The sequence below is a fragment of the Rana temporaria genome, chromosome 6, assembly GCF_905171775.1.
Source record: "Rana temporaria chromosome 6, aRanTem1.1, whole genome shotgun sequence".
In the NCBI taxonomy this organism is placed as follows: domain Eukaryota; kingdom Metazoa; phylum Chordata; class Amphibia; order Anura; family Ranidae; genus Rana; species Rana temporaria.
In genome coordinates, this window is record NC_053494.1 from 64,592,936 (window position 1) to 64,611,056 (window position 18,121).

The following is an 18,121-nucleotide window of genomic DNA, read 5'->3' on the forward strand; positions in this document are numbered from 1 at the left end:
CAGTTGACCCATATTACCTCCCAGGTCTCCTTTGGTTAAAGCAAATTAGGCCCAAAGATCTGACACCATTGAATGGAGTAGTAGGCCAATCATTACAGCTCCCCACAGACCTCGCTTAGCCTAATTTCTAGGCGACCCCAGATTCCCTGCTGCATTCCACGCTACCCAAGACTTTCCCCAAAGGACGCAGAGAGGCTTAACCACTATGAAGGCCCTGACACAAGAACCCCCTGTGACATTGGGGAGATGTCCAGCTTAAGTGTAGCACCTGCTAGCGAAAACAATCCATTCCAGAAATTCAATTTCAGGGCTTGTTGGCTCACTTTTTATTATGAAAAGTTCAAGAAAACAAAATTGCAGGGTTTCCTTCCCAGGGGCTTTCCACCGTCCATACAAAATAATGATAAATTCAGCCTCTCGGCTTATACATACAGCAGTGCTGCTCAGGCCTTCCACTTCAGGCTCTCATCTGTCTCCTACAGACTATTCCCTTGCCAACACCGTCCGTATAGATAGCAGCCCCTCACTGCTCTGACCCTCAGACTTGGGTCTCTGGCTTTCACTGTGCACACATGCACACTCTGGCTTTTACAGTGCAGCTTGCACTCTCTGGCTACTACAGTGCACACCGGCACTCTCTGGGTTCTCCCTTGCAATCCTGGACTCCTCGGGATGGTGGAGCCTAGACACCTAATTCTGACCCTACTATCAGGCCCACACACACCTGAACAATCAGTGTGCCATTGAGTCTCCAAACCCAGACCCAGGACTGGAGATTTCATCCCACCCGGATCTCTAAGAAATCCCCAGGCTCCAGGTCCCAAAGTGGACTTAAGTAAATAATTAGGAAACTGAAAAAACAGTTTCCTTCCAAACAAGCAAATACACTGGAGCCCCTCAACCTGCCTGGTTAAGAATCCTGTATTCATACACTGGTGGAATACCACACTACCACATCCCCTTTAGCTCTGTCACCTTTCTGCAGGAAAAACATGCCCTACCTAAATCAGAATACTGCAAATATTTACAGATTAGACATTTCTATTTCACTCACTACCAAAGGGAGGCGACAAATACAACCAATACATTTGAACACCTGTGTAGGTTCTCCTCTAGAGATGAGAGCAATATCTCAACCATGTATCAATATCTAAATGAATGCAACCTCCCCATAAAATCACAAGCAATGCTCAGTTGGGAAGCAGAAACAGGTCTGGAGATAGCACCTGAAAATTGGGTAGATATGGTGTCAAATATGCACAAATGTACAAAATCTATGGCGGTAAGGGAAACAGTAATAAAACTCCACACCCGATGATATTATAGTCCCTCAAAATTGAATAGATTTATCCCCTTTGTCACATACCAGGCTGAGGTGACGAGAGGGCTCCCCCTTGCGGCTGAGAGCAGAGTACCCCTGGAGTTGGAGACAGAGGGTGCGCTGCCCAGAGATGCACAGGTTGCCTGCCGATGAAGCTGTCTGATGGTTCCAAAAGTGGATACCCCGGAGCAGAGAAGGTGGTCAGAGACAATGGTTCCATGGAGGTGCTGGTAGATCTTAGCAGGTGGAAAAGCAGAGATGTCATCAAAAGCCAGGCCGGGGGTCAAACACATGAAGGCAGTCAGAAGCAGAGGCAAGAGGTGTGGTTGTGATCAAGTTGGGGTCAAACACAGGAAGTCAATCTGGAAAAGGCAAGGAGCAGGTCCGTGAAACAAGCTGGATTCAGAGCCAGGAGAGAAGCCAGAGCAGGTCAAGGTAAGCCAGGTCGGTAACAGGTAATCAAACAAGAGCAACGGACACAAGAACACAAGATACAGAGCTGACGATAATCCAGTGATTTATGAGAGCAGTTGGAGTCCTTATATAGGCCAGCAAAACACTGCTAATTAGCATGTTTGCATACGAATGTTAGCCGTTGCTAGTGCGCATTTGCAGGTTAACGCGGCCATAACGGATATGGGCATATCTGCTAGTTTTTCGGTTTCTTCCCTGACACCCTTGGTCCCGGGGAACTGCTTCCGAGGTTGCCCCGATAGAGGCACATATCTTCACATATTTTGAAGCTGCAGAGTTCTTCAGCCCCTATGGCAAAAGGTTGCTCAAATCACTGGTATTTACCATACCCTGACCTTTCAGATGTGCCTTTTTTTTCCAGAACTTCCAGAGCCCACCCCCCAGCTCAGAAACTTGCCCACACGCTTTTCAGTGTAGTACAATGGGCAATAGCGCTACACTGGCGATTGCCAGCAAGTGTTAAGATGCATGGAAGCGATCCATGTTATGCTAAGAGTCCACCACACTTTGATGAACACAATGCCAATATTTGAAAGAAAGTGGTTTGATGTGGCATACATACACAATTTACATCACAGCCAAAGTGCCAGTGTCTCCCCTATGATTTTATATTTTGAAAAAATTTGGAGTATAGCCTCATATAGAAAAATATAATAGTTCATAACAACGTACCATCATCCGGATTACTAAATAGAAACAGAAGGGGGTAGGGGCAAGAGAATAGTTGCTGAAGCTAGCTCTGTAGCGTTCCCACCCAAGGAATTAATGGACTATCTCGGTACTGATAAAAAAACAATATACAAAGTAATGTAAAATAGTTTATTACAAGTAAAAACAAATATACAGCTGACATTTTAATAGGGAAAAAACAGAAGCTTAGGGTTCCCCCAGGAGATATCTGTGATTTTCAATTTATAGATTGGCCAAGGTCTCTACTAGTTTCACGGTAAACCGCTTCCTCAGGAGCGCCAATCTATAGAACAAATAATACAGTAAGGTTGTGCACAAATTCCGCACTCATCTAGACTCCTTATACTCAGCAGAGAAGGAATTCTGCTCTTCTGAAGCTGATGCCCTATTTTCCTGTTTGAACTTCCCCGTGCTATCCCAAACTGAACAGGACTGACTTGAGGACTCCATTACAGCAGAAGAAGTCTCTAAAGCAATTAAAGAATGTAAATGAAATAAAAGACCAGGCCCAGATGGTTACTCAGCTATCTATTACTGTACCTCCTCAGAGATCGTCCCGCCTGTCCTCACCAAAGCTTTTAATATAATCCTTAAAGGCCACTCATTCAATCAATTAAATCTGACAGTGATTGTCTGTATGATCCCCAAACCCCATTCTGACAACACCTCTTGCACAAATTATCACTTAATATCCTTTTTAAACTTTGATATTAAAAACCTAGCCAAAATCTTGGCCACTCGATTAAATGGAATCATTGGCAGGCTTATACATTGTGATCAAATTAGTTTTATATCAGTTCACCAAGCTAGTGATAGATCTAGAACACGTCATATTCCTGCATGCTTTCTCTCTCGATATTCGGAAAGCTTTCGATTATATATCTTGGCCCTATCTGTGCTACTGAAATGGGGTTTCGGCTCTCACTTTATACAATGGATTACCGCATTATACAACAAACCCTTTGCATATGTCAAATACGCCGGTTATAAATCGGATCCCTTTAACATAGAAAGAGCTACACGTCAGGGATGCTCACTTTCTCCCCTTATATTTTCTCTTCTCATTGAACCACTTGCCAAGTTAATCAGGTCAACCCCCGACATTTACAGGAATAGAGTTGGGTGGCCACCAACATAAGCTCTGCTTATTTGCGGATGATATTTTGCTGTTTTTATCTTCCCCACAAGTGTCAGGTCCTAATCTCCTACCCATACTCAGTAATGCCCTGTACACACGATCTGTACTGATGAAAACGGTCCAATAGACCGTTTTCATCGGACGAACTGATCATGTGTGGGCCCCATCGGTTTTTTTTTCCCATCGGTGAAAAAAAATAGAACCTGTTTTAAAATTTTCTGATGGTTAAAAAAACGATAGAAAAAAACGATCGTCTGTGGGGAAATTCATCGGTCAAAAATCCAAGCGTGTTCAGAATCAAGTCGACGCATGCTCAGAAGCATTGAACTTAATTTTTCTCTGCACGTCGTCGTGTTTTACGCCACCGCGTTGGACACGATCTGATTTTTAACTGATGGTGTGTAAGCAAGACTGATGAAAGTCAGCTTCATCGGATATCTGATGAAAAAATCCATCGGGCCGTTTTCATCGGATGAACCGATCGTGTGTACGTGGCATTAGTTTGCTGTCATCCAGGCCTGGTAGTTAATGCTAAGCAATCCCTAGTGCTGAATATATCTCTTTCCCACCTGGAGCTAGAGTCTGCACGAGCAGCGAGCCCTTTCACGCGGGCCTCAAAATCTATCCCCTATCTGGGAATTCATCTTGCAGCTGAATCCTTACAGCTTTTCTCTGTTAACTACTAGGGGTGAGCATCTTCACTGGTCTCACGATTCGATTCGATTACGATTATCTGGTCAATGATTCGATTCGATTCTGTGATGCATCACGATTATTAATGCACTCCCACTTCCGTTTGGGCCGCCTTGGCGACCCTTCCTCCAAACAATCTTCTGGGACACATCACAGGTCCCAGAAGATTGCCGGGTTATGCAGGACAGCGCAGTGAGACATGCGCAGCTGGCTGTGAATCTGCAAGCTGTCACAGCCGGATTCCCACAGTAGTTTTGCCAGCGCCGTGGACAGGCGGGGGAGAGCATGGAGTGTTCGGGTGGCCACGTCGCTGGATTGTGGGACAGGTGAGTGTCTTTTTATTAAAAGTCAGAAGAGACACCTTTTTTGTAGCTTCTGACCTTTAATAAACAAAACATTTACTGGAACTGCTTTTGAATTAAAAATAACCTCACTCCCTTAAAGCGGAGTTCCACCCAGTGGAACTTCCGCTTTATGCACTCCTCGCCCTCTGACATGCTACATTTGGCATGTAATTTTTTAGAGGGGGGGGAGTGTGTAACCTCTTTTTAGTGGGACTTCCTGTCCCACTTTCTTATTCCTGTCCTGGCTGCCTAGGCGGTGACTCCTCTCGCCCTAGGCGGTCCCTCCGTGCCAGCGATCTAATGGGACACAACACAGGTCCCAGAAAATTGGTTGTCCAATGGCAGCGCGCAGTGCACGCCCGGCCATGAAGCAGTAAGTTGTCATGGCCGGGTGCCCACAGTAGATTTGATGGTGGAGAGGAGCGGGGCTCTGTGCGTCCGCATCGATGGATCGTGGGACAGGTGAGTGTCAGTTTAGTAAAAGTCAGCAGCTACACTTTTTGTAGCTGCTGACTTTTAATAAAATAAAAACAGGGTGGAACTGCCCTTTAAAAAGTGCACTAATCTGGTGCACTACAGGGTACAGGCATTCACAAAAACGGCTGCTGGAAGGTCAGGAGGGATTAGAATCCACAACTGACAAACAGCTCTGTGAGTTTCACTGTGCTGTCTCTGTGCTGAAATTTCCAGCACACTAGGAGTTAACATAGTGGACTGTGCAAACGGGGAGCCAGAGAAATGCCAGCACAGAGCACATGTAGGAGTACACAGTCACATACTGCTGTTAAAATACCTGTGTGGTAAAAAATGGTGCGTTATAATCCATTAAGTGGCCACCGCTGTATGTGCTTTTTAAAATATATGCAGATTCATACCTCATATCTCAGTGTGTACATAACTGTATATGCCGCCTCTCTCCTCTCAAGTCTCACGTCTCTCCTGACGTCAGTGGGAGTTCTCAGCCCCGCCCACCGACTGTAGCTATCAGATCAGAAGAGAGGCGGGCGGGGCTGATGTCAGGAGAGACTTGAGACGAGAGACTTGAGATTAAACCCACACATTCATCATGGCACAAGGAGAATGCACGCATGCACACCACTGTGGTCCCTAGCACACACACCCCACATCCTCATCAAATTTGATTAGCCCAAGTCCACCAATCAGGACTTGGGAGCAGCAACGCCATGACAAGGCTCCAATTATGTTGCTGGACATTCATACACCATTCACACGGACCTGGGGATCACTTCTCCCTGGTCCTGGGGATCCCTTCTCCCCAACAACCGAGGGTGACACCCCTTTTCCGGCAGGAATGTCACCCCCACATTCATACATCAGTCACACTGTAGCCTGCCTGGGCTATAAAAAAACTCATAACCTGAGTCAAAATAGAAAAATAAACATAAAAAACTCATAACCTGAGTCAAAATATTTAAAAAAAAATAACTTAACAGCGCTGCCGTGCCCCACGCCTGCCGCGGCCCCGGCTCCTCAAGAGAGACTCATTGGAGGGGACATCAGGTGAAGCATCCCCTGGTCTCAGCACACCTGGCGGCCTGCCCTCCAACGCCAGGGCGATGCGGGTGAGGACCACATTGGTGTCCTCATGCAGCCTCACCCCCGCCTGGATGGCTGCCGTGTTGGCCCTGACAGCCTCTGTGAGGGCACGGACATCCTCCCCAACGCCTGCTGTGGTGGTCTGCATGTCAGCCATGCAGGTGACCACCGCTGAGGAGTTGCATCCCACATCCTGCACAGCCTCCTTTATGGAGGCCATGCTGTCTGCCATGTGGTCCATTCTCCTCACCACCTCACCCAGATGGCGGGTCTGGCGGGCCTGGTCCCTCCGCAGGTTTTCGGGCAGAACGTCTGTCACCCCCCTTGTCTTCCTGGTCGCCTTCCTGGGTCCTGATGTGGCTTGGGGCCTAGGAGAAGGGGAGACCCTTGGGGGGGAATCCCTGTTGGGGGAGGAGTGGGAGGGGCTACCCCTGATGGAGGCCTGACTGGTGCCAGCAACAGGGGAAGACTCCTCCAAATGGAGCCTCACTTCATTGCCACTGGTGACCTCCTCAACCTCCTCCTGAGGTGTGGCCACTCCCCTCCGCAGAGAACTCCTGGCTTGCCAGGTGGGCTGGCTCTGCCTGATGTCTGGGGGATGGTGAGAACTGGCCAAATGGCCCAGCACCCTCCTGCACATCTGTGGATGACACAAAACATTCACATGTTGGAGGATCCACACACTTGTCACATGTTCCCTTCCACCCCCACACATGCTACACACCAGATAGGAAATAAAACACACTTACCTGTCCTCAAGACCTCCTCAATGGAGTAAAATCCAGGAACTCCCTCCACTTGATGCCTGTGGAGGCACTGGGAAACCACCCGCTCCTCAGCAGTGAGCATCTCCCTAGTGGCTGGTCCCCCTCTAGTGCCCCTGGCATGAGTGGCCATCCTCGCCATCTTACCTCGCACAACGCGCCGCAGATCATGGATCTTTTTTAAGATCTCATTGGGGGTCCTGGCCTCACTCCCCAATGCATTCACATCATCTGAGATCTGTGCCAGGATCTCCCTCCTCCTGGCCTGGATAAAGTTGGCACTCACTGGCCCATGGATGTAACGATCATTCTGGGCCATGGCCCTGATAATGATGGCCTTCTCCTGAGAGCTATAATTGTGCTTGCGCTTCTTCTGTGGAGCAGACATAGCTCTAACACAATCACCTGCACAAAAAAGGACAAAAGCACCTTGCTTCAGGGGGGAAACAAACGGATGTACTTTTGCACTGGACGGGCGCATGTCTGGGCGTATTTACGCCTGGCCTAGTTCCTATCTCACTGATTAGGCCGGGCCGAGTTCTGAGCATGCGCAGAGAGGCGCTGAACATAGTCAGCGTCACGGCGCATGCGCCGTCCGGTCGGCCCTTCATTTGCATGGGGTCACGGCTCATTTCAATGGAACACGCCCACTTCCATCCTACTTTCAATTACGCTGGCTTACGCCTCGTAATTTACCTTGCGCCGGCGCATCGTCAGGAGCAAGTACTCTGAGGATACGGTACTTGCCTCTCTAAGTTGAGCCAGCGTAACGTAAATGAGATGCGCTACGCCGGTCTATATATGCGCCGATGTACGTGGATCTACCCCAGTGTGTTTAAAGAGAAAACAAATATGAAAACTGCATGCAAAAATGCATAAAAAAACAAGGGTTTAAAAACGCAAAATACACTGCAAAACATGCCTGAAAAACACATCGGGCCAGATTCAGGTACTTGCGCTGCGGCGTAACGTATCTCATTTACGTTACCCCGCCGCAAGTTTTACGGGCAAGTGCTTGATTCACAAAGCACTTGCCTGTAAACTTGCGGCGGCGTAGCGTAAATCCGTCCGGCGCAAGCCCGCCTAATTCAAATGGGGCGTGTATCATTTAAATTAGGCGCGTTCCCGCGCCGAACGTACTGCGCATGCTCTGTTTTTAAATTTCCCGCCGTGCTTTGCGCGAAATGACGTCGCACCGATGTAATTTTTTGAACGGCGACGTGCGTTACGTCCTTTCCTATTCCCGAACGACTTACGCAAAAAAAAATTTTTTAAAATCGACGCGGGAACGACGGCCATACTTTAACATGGATGGTCTAATTTTACACCTCCTAAATAGCACTCGTAACTTTACGACGGGAAAAGCCGACTAGCGACGACGTAAGAGAATGCGCCGAATGCGCCTACCGCCGTAAACAGCTAATTAGCATACCCGACGCGGAAAACATTGCAAAATCCACCCAGCGGGCGCCGAAGTATTACATCTAAGATCCGAAGGCGTACGAAGCCGTACGCCTGACGGATCTTACCCAAATGCCGTCGTATCTTGGTTTGTGAATACAAACTAAAGATACGACGCGGGTAATTTGAAAGTACGCCGGCGTATCAGTAGATACGCCAGCGTACTCTTACTGTGAATCTGGCCCATCAAGCGCAAACCTAGACTTAGTAAGGAAATTATAAATATCCAGAGTACTGGGAGAGATAGAGTTTAAAAATAAGAAGGGAGGTAATATAATTTAGAATAATGATGGACACAACAAGCATTTCTAGATCTATATGCTTTATTCTTAAAATGTTTGTATGAATGCACTCCTGCTTTATTAACATAAAGAGATAGAAACTCATTTTGAGCCTTTGTAACATGTAGACATGTGCACAACAAAAAATTAAGTTTTTTTTTTTTGTTACGTCTCGTTCCGTAGAGTTTCGTAAATTCGTAAGACGCAAGTTTTCCTATTCCGACCCGTTCGTATTTCGTAAGATGCAAGATTTCTTATTCGGAGCCGTTCGTATTTTCGTAACAGTTTTATTTTCGTTTATACTGGATGATTCGTAATTCTGTCTAATTTATTTTCATTGATTCGAAATTCGTAATTTTGTTAGATAATACTTTTTGTTTAATGGATTCGTAATTTTGTACTTTCGTAAATACATCGCAACACGCAGCTTATCCATATTAAGATAGACATTCTCTTAAGCCCCGTATACCCACGGTCGGACTTTTTGCCAACAAACTTCAAAATGAGCGTTTTCCAAAAAATCCGACCGTGTGTATGCTCCATCGGACAAACTTTTTCGGTTTCAAAAGTCCGGCCAACTCCCTTCGGACAAAAATGCACGGAAAATTTTGTTTGAAGTCCGATCGTGTGTATGAGGCTTTAAACTGTCCAATGTGACTCAGCACAAAAGAGATATTGGCTAAGATAATAAGTAAGATACATCACTCACTAACGACACTGCCCAGTGCCCAATCTAAAGAACAATATGAGTACACAAATTTACGAACAGACAAAGAAACGGATTTACAAAACACACACATGAAAATACGAATGAAAATACGAACGAAAATACGAACAGACAAAGTATTTAAAATACGGAATGCAAATCATTCGTTATAGATGTAATTTTCGTTCTTTTGCTGTTTCGGTGTTTTGTATTTTAGTAAGATTGTCCAATCAGACGTTCGATTATTTTGCTTACTCGTAATTTTCGTATTTTTGGTTCTTTCAGCTTTTCGGATTTTCGAATTGATCCGAATGTACGAATACTAACAAATTTGTACGAAAATCAATTCGTTACGAACGGGAACGCACATGTCTAGTAACATGTAACAATCACATTTTACATGCTAAATATATTTGGAAATATGGCTTTGCTTTTTTGTTTTGCTCCTGCTAGAGTTGTGTTAAACATGTTAAATTAGTCATATGTTTTTTTATCCTTTACATATGGGCTCCCAACTTAATCAATAGTCTTCTTATGACTGCTTTATGGGCATTCCATATTACTCACTCACTGATACATTGCTATTCTGAAAATACTTTTAAATTTCAGATTTAATCTTTGTTATTCAATAACTGGATATTCAGCCTCCAGGGAGCAGAGAAAAGAGATTTAGGATTGCTTTGAATATAAATGAATATTGACGTATGGTCAGGCCATGTTACTGTACCAATATCTGATTTACAGATTAATTGCAATGCATATTGGTTTACCAAAAACAGTCTACAGAACTTCTCTTCTGAGTTTAGGAGAAGAAAGTCAATTTTTTCTCTGAGCCATGAAGGTATTTCCATGTGTAATAGAGGTCCCTAGACTGTAAAAATGTATAAAGAATGTGTGGGCATCTCAATTCAGTAGTAGCTTACTATCAACAATGTCATTAAAATCCTCCCACATAATTAAAGCTTATCTGGCACCTTTCAGGTGGGGGTGAGTGGGTACCTGTTTCCAGGAGACCGGTCCACGGTGAATTACGCCAGCAGCTTGGACCCCTCCTCCTCCCTTCCTGTCTGCCGGGCCAGTGAGAGACACTTTGAAAACTGTAATAGGGACTAGGGAATATGGCAATAGGGACCTGGCCGTGAAGCCAAACGACTACACTGCAGGGTTCCCTTACTGGCAATGGCGGCAGCAGCACCCTACCAGTCGATGTAAACATCGTCTGAGGTGCCAACATCGCTGGACTCCAGGACAGGTAAGTGTCCTAATGTTAAAAGTCAGAAGCTACAGTATGTGTAACTGCTGACTTTTAATTTTTAAAGGAACGGGTGGGCGGATATCCGTTTTAAAGTAACCTTGTCTAGAGAAATTAACCTTTTTGAGAAAGCTAGTAAAATACTGGCTTGGAATGTACATGTTGACTATATGGTGTATAAGTGCAATTATTGATCATAGCAATCAATATGATATATCACCCACCTGGGTCAATATCAACAGATATCAAATGAAAGGTGACCAAGTTTCTAACAGCTATCATGACCACATTTCCATTTTTTTGCAAAGGAAAAATAGCAGGTTGGAAAATTAGGGGCAGATCCACAAACAGCGGCGCAAATTAAGTTACTCAAAACTTATGTCATTTAAGTTACGGCGCCCTAATTTTGTGTCGTAAGTGCCGTATCCACAGCGCATTTGCGTCCAAAATTGCGCAAGTGTAACTTAAATTCCGAGACGTAAGGCAGGGTTATTGCAAGTGGGAAAGAAGTGGGCGTGCTTCATTGTAATGAGCCGTGACCCCATGCAAATGAAGGTCCGGCCGTACTGCGCATGCGCGCACAAATCTGCTCCTCACTGGGCATGTGCAGAACTTTGCTCGGCGCAATCAGTGAGATAGGAAAAAGGCCAAGCGTACTTAGTTTGAGGATCGTCCTGTGTATAAATAGCCCCAGACAAACACGCTTCCCTTGCAAAAGTATATCCCTGTGTTACCCTTCCTAGAGCAAGTTGCTTCTGCTCTGTCGTTTGTTGGTGTGTGTTGGTGAGTTGTGTGTGAGATAAAAGTTTTGGAGGAGTAGTAGAGTGTAGTTGTAGTTGTTTTTTCCTAAGTGTATTTTCTGTTTGTTTTTTTCTGAGTGTATTTTCTGTTTGTTTTTTGCGTGTTTGTTTTTGAATTTGTAGTAGCTGTCTGCTTGTGTGTTTTGATTTTGGTTTGTTTGTTGTGTGTGTATTTTTGTTTGTTTGTTGTGTGTGTATTTTTGTTTGTTTGTTGTGTGTGTATTTTTGTTTGTTTGTTGTGTGTGTGTATTTTTGTTTGTTTGTTGTGTTTGTTTTTTGTTGGTGCTGAGTGGTGGGTGTGATGGCACCGAAGCGTAGGAAGCTTAATTTTTCAACCACCGAGAAGCAGATACTTGCTCGGGGCATCGTCCAATATGGGTGTTATTTACATGGCCCTGAGAGCCGGAACACCTCCCCGGCCCAAAGGAAGGCGATCATCCAAAAAATAACGGATCAGATCAATGCGGCAGGGGGGGGGGGCGAGGACCACCAGTGGCATACAAAAGAAGAGCCTGGTCCGTGACAAGATGGCCAAGATCAATGCCCATGCCACTGGCACTGGAGGAGGTGGACCCTGCCCCATCAGGCTGAGTGAGGAGGAATGGGCAGTGGGCCAGTGTTTCCACCCACAGCAGGTGGTGGGCCTGCGTGGCTATCAATCAGATGTTCCTGTGAGGACAGGTACGTTTTTGGTTTTTCTATCTGGTGATTAGCATGTGTGGGTGGGGGAAGGGAAGATGTGCCAAGTGTGTGGATCCTCAAACCTGTGATTGTTTTGTGTCCTCTACAGATGACCAGGAGGTTGCTAGGCCATCAGTCCAGGCTGCTGCACCATTCCCAGGACAAGAGGCTGCTGAGGAGTCCCAAGAAGGGCAGGATTCCCCAGGAGAGGGGAGTGGCCACACCTCCCCTCATGAGGAGGTTGAGGGGGAGGAGGATGAGGCGGTGGAGGCTGATGAAGAAGATATGCAGATTGGCAGGGAAGTCCTTTTGGCATCGGATTTATTTACCCCTGAGGCTACCCCTGAGGCTGGCAGCAGTCAGGCCACCATCAGGGGTAGCCCCTCCCACTCCTCCCCCAACAGGCCTCAACCCACAAGGGTCTCTCTCTCCCCTCCTCCAGGGCCATAAGCCTCAGCTCCAGCCAGGATGGCCACCCAGGAGACCAGGGGGGTGGCCGAGCGTCTGCCGGGCAGTCTGCAGAGGGACAATGCCCGGCAGACCCGCAATCTGGCTCAGATAAAACAGACAATGACCCAGATGGAGCACAGCCTGGGTATAATGAAGGACTCACTCAGTGATGTGGCCACAAACTCTGTGGCGGTCATAACCTGCATTTGCGAGCTGCAGACCGCCACAACAGGCATGGCCCAGGAGGTGAGTGGCCTCACCCAGGCTGTGCAGGACAACACCCGGGCTGTCCAGGCCAATACGGCTGCCATGACTGTGTGCCTGCATAGGATAGCAGTGGCCTTGGAGGGCAGGCCAGCAACAGGACAGTCACCAGGGGAGGCTCCCCCTTCCCCTGCTTCACCCCCCCCCAGGAGCCTCCCCTGGTTGGCCGTGGCCGTGGCAGGCCCAGGCGAAGCTCCCGCCGCCGAGATTAAGTTTTGGGGTTACTTTTTATTTTTTATTTTTATTTTTTTTATTATACTGTATTTATGATTTGGTTTATGTGTGTGAATGATGTATGAATGTGGGGGTGGCATTCCTGATTAAATAAGGGTGTCACCCTTAGTTTTGGTGGAGTAGGGTCCCCAGGACCAGGGAGAAGTGTGATCCCAGGTCCGTGTGAAAGGAGTATGAATGCACAGTGACATAATTGGAGCCGTGGCGGGGCGTTACTGCTCCCAAGTACCATTGGGGGGGTACTTGGATCTAATCCAATTAGATGTGCATGTGATGTGTCTGTGCTAGGGACCACAGTGGTGTGCATTCATGCATTCTCATTGTGACATAATTAATGTGTGTGTTTACTGTGCAAAGATGCATTCTGGGAGGCGTCTCCTGACTGCTGTTCCCTCAGAAGAGGGGGTACCCTGGGTTACTAAAGTCACTAGTATAGATATGAGCATGGATGCCCCTGGCATGTTGGCATACAGATTGTTGTCCTGCAAGTGTGTGTGCTCAGCTCTTCCTTAATGGTGTTGCTTTAGCTGACATGTACACGGCATGTGTAAATTTAGGGCTGCTTTTATAAAGTGTAATTGTACACCATGAAAATAACAGAAGCGCACAGGGCGTAATCTACGCCGCACACACTTAATTTTGTGGATCGCCTTATCTCCCTCATTTGCATCTTTGCCTATCAAAACAGGGGTGTGTCTAGCGTATTTTGCGCACAGAGAAGCGCCGGTGTAATTTTTTTAGGTAGGACGGAAAAAAGTCGATTTCAGGCGTAACTTGTTTTGAGGATCAGGCGCAAAAATACGTGCGGCGCAAATTTCAATTACGCCGCGTATCTCGAGTTAAGTTGGCGCATCTGCTTTGTGGATCTGCCCCTTAATGCTTAATTGCACAAAGGTGCATTCCTACAAAAAAAGTATATACAATTTTTTTGGAGGTTGTTTTCTTCTAATCCATTAATCTCCTAAATTCCTTTAACATTCAAAAATGTAATATTTAATGTCATAAGGACTATCGAGTAGTTCTGGACATAGATGAATAAAAACATACAATCAACATGATGCAATGTAGCAGCAGAGCAGATTATGTAATAATAGTTAATATGAGCAGTTAATTAATAAGCACTTAGAGAATACAAGCCAAGAGTTGCATATCTATAATACCAAAGCTCCCAACTGTCCCTGATTTTGAGGGACTGTTTGGAGCAATGTTCCTCTGCCCCTCTTTCCTCCTCATTTGTTGTATATAAAATGCACTATTTATCTTTCAAAAAGTGTTTCCCAGTGCTAAACTTTTGATCCAAATTCTAAATTGCAACATTTGTAAATTTCAAAAGCAAATATAAAGGAATACTGTATTTGCTGGTGTATAAGACTACCTTTTACACTTAAAAAAATTGGCCAAAAAGCAGGGGTCGTCTTATACGCCGGGTCAGCTGCTCGGATGCCTGCTGGATGTGCGGCAATACTGTATGTAGCTTCGGCTACATACAGTATATACCGCTTAGCCAATCCCGGTGAGCAATGTATTCAAATGAATACAGAGCCTGCTGGGATTGGGGTAACAACCTCTGCCAATCCGAGTGCCTACATACAGTAGCCTGTTTGGATTGGCTTTCAGAGTCAGAGAGGCGTGAGCTAATGATGTTCCAGCCTCTGCCAATCCAAGCAGGCTTTGTATTCAATAATAGAATACATTGCTCGCCGTGATTGGCTCCAGCTAGAATGAAGAAGAATATGGCTCCAGAAGAAAGAAATATGAAGCATCCGAATGGGGGTCGTCTTAAACGGTGAGTACAGGCAAAAAATCGTAAAAAACTGTAAAATTAGGGGGTCGTCTTATACACCCGGTAGCCTTATACGCCAGCAAATACGGTAATAGTGGTAAAAAATCGCTTGTGGGTTTAACTAATCTTTTTTTGGGGGCCAATTCTCCTTTAAGGGGGCATGGCAGGGGGCATGTCCTATGCCTACATACTTTTTCTAGTAGGTGCCCCTCATTCCCATATCAAAAAGCTGGGAGGTATGTAATACTGTGAGAGACTGGAAGTTAAATGAAGGGTAAAAATGCTGACATCCAAGCTAAAATGATAAACACAAACTAGTACACCACCAAAAAGAGTATAGGATGCACAATAACATTGTTCAGCACAACATATAATGTTCAGTACACTGATATCTGGTAAGATAAGCAGAGTGAATAGGGTCAAAAAAACTAAATTCTACTAAAAAAAAGGGAACATGGTAGTGCAGAAAATAAAGCACGGGTGTCTAGATTTCGAGACTACTGTCCAGTCAGGGGAGATGTGGGATGCAGCTTTAGACATGGAGGTTGTTGGGAAAGTCTTTTTAAGAAGGGTTATTAATGAGCCCCTACTTATGGAAAAGTTTGATCCCATCTTCCAGGATAATAAAGTCAAAGTCTGTCCCTGGTATACAATAATCAATTGGTGAGGAAACCCCATCTGTAGAAGATTTTATTATTATAGATTATTAGATTATTGTGAGGTGAGAGAATTGTCTCCTTCTTTGAGTCATGCTGGCTGAAATATCTGCAAATAGGGAGATATGTTCATAAGGTTTTGGGAATTTGCTTTCCTTGTGAGTTGCTGTCATATGAAAGAAATAATCACAGGCCTTCCCATCTCCAGGAAGGTGTTAATGTTCCCTTGTGATAGCAATCAGGTAAAAATAAATACATAAAAAAAATGTTTATATTTTAAAACATTTATACTATATTAAAGTCAGTAGCGGCCCGTCCATTAGGGGTGCCCAGGCTCTGTCCCCTCTCTCCACACCACCCCCTTAATGACTAATGCATAGCATGAATCTATCCACGGCCGCCAATGCCCCCCCCCCCCCCAATTAAGGTGCCTGGCCCCTTTAGGACGAATTTTAGCAGCAGGGGTGATTTTTTTTAAGCACCTGATTAGAGCCATTGGCTCAAATAGGCTTAAAAATATGTGGACTCGTGGCACAGAGCATTGGGCCATGAGCCCACCCAGGTGTTACAACAGCAAATTAAATATTGCTGTTGTAACACTGATCCTCAATTCGGTCAATCAGAAGCAGGTCTGAGACCCATTTTCTGTTTGACCGGAAAAAGAAGACTCCTGATTGGCCGCCGAGAAGCAGGGAGGAAATGGAAGTCAGAGCCGTCGCCCATGGAGAGCAGGGAAAGGGAGAGCCACTGCCGAAAGATGGGGTAAATGCACCAGACCCGCCCGCCGAGGGATGGGGGGATGGTACTGTTTGCCACCTCCCAAAGAAAATTACCAGTGGCCATCACTGATTAAAATGTATTAAAACAATTAAGAAATTGCTACAACCCTTTGTGTCCCACACACATGCGCAAATGCAAACGAATGCCCAGGGTGTGAACACGTATGTAAACTCAAGCACCACACGCACCACGTGTGTAATGTATCACCATGAACTTCAAAGTGAGAGTAATAATTGTAGCAGCTCCTGGTTAACTCTAAACTGATGATCTGTAAGAGTCGGTTCACACTAGGGCGATACGACTTCCAGCGCGACTTTCAGAGGCGACTCCGACACGACTTGAGCATGAACCACAGGGCGATTTGGGGCGATTTACAACACGACTTGAAGTCGTCTCCAGGACAGGAGACTTTCCAGTGGCCAATCAAACAACAATCAGCTCTAGGGGAGGGAGGGGGAGGGAGAGGTTTGCCTGAGAAATGTATGTTATCTTCCTGGAAAGTCGCTTCAGTTAAGACAGGGATCAGACTTGGAGGCGACTTCCATTGAAATCAATGGGTACAAATCGCCTACAAGTCGGATTGAAGTAGTACAGGAACCTCTTCAGAATTCGGAGCGGCTTGAGTAGTGTGTATTAACACCGCTCCCATTCACTTACATTGTTTTTCTCTACAGCGCGACCGTTTCCAGCGGATAAATTCTCTGGCGGATTTTGATCAAAATCCCCGTGGAATACATCCGCGGTAACGTGACAGTGACATCCGGATAAGTCGGTCCGATCCCATCCCTCGCATGCGTCGTATTGATTCGACGCATGCGTGGAAGTATTTACCTTCCAGGGTCGCGCACGTCGCCGCGTCATCGGTGCGATGACGCGGCGACGTGCGCGACCCTGGAAGGTAAATACTTCCACGCATGCGTCGAATCAATACGACGCATGCGAGGGATGGGATCGGACCGACTTATCCGGTGAGTCTGTACAGACGACCGGATAAGTCCGGCGGACAGGATTCCAGCGGATAGATTTCTTAGCATGCTAAGAAATTTTTATCCGCTGAAAATCCGTCGGCTGGATTTTTATCCACTGGAAAATGTCCGCTAGGCCGTACACACGACCGGATCAATCTGCTGGAACTGATCCGTGGATAAATCCCAGCGGACAGATCCGGTCGTGTGTACGGGGCCTTAAGGAGATGTTTGGGTATCACCGTTTTTTTGCGATGTCATGGGGCATGTTTGGTACCTATTTACTCAACACAATGGCAGTTTTTGAATGTTACCAAAAAAATTATATTGTGTGTTATCATAAAAATTCCTTTTATTATATTTTCCTTAAAATTTGCGCACATCCTAATTTTTGACATAAAAAATTGCAAATAATCATTGTTTTATACTACAGGGCCCCTGTTTTCACAAAAATAATATATCACGTAATTTTATTGTCAAAAATAAAGATTTTAACATGTGCAAAAAAAAAAAAAAAATTGCTCTCAAGCCGAATTGGTTAACTACTTGCTGACCACCCGCCGCAGATCCGGCAAGGTGGCATGTGCGGGGAGCCAATCAGCGGGGTCCAGCCGATGTTCGCCGGCCGCCCACGATTGTTCCCCGCAGAGACAGAATGGGGATCTGCCAAAGTAAACAAGGCAGATCTCCATTCTGTCAGGGGATGACACCGAGATCTGTCTTCGTGCTAAGCAGGAAGATGGATCTGTGTGTTTCCCCAGTCACACAGTCCCCCATACAGTTAGCAATCACAAACGGGGAACACATTTGACCCCTTGATCGCCCCT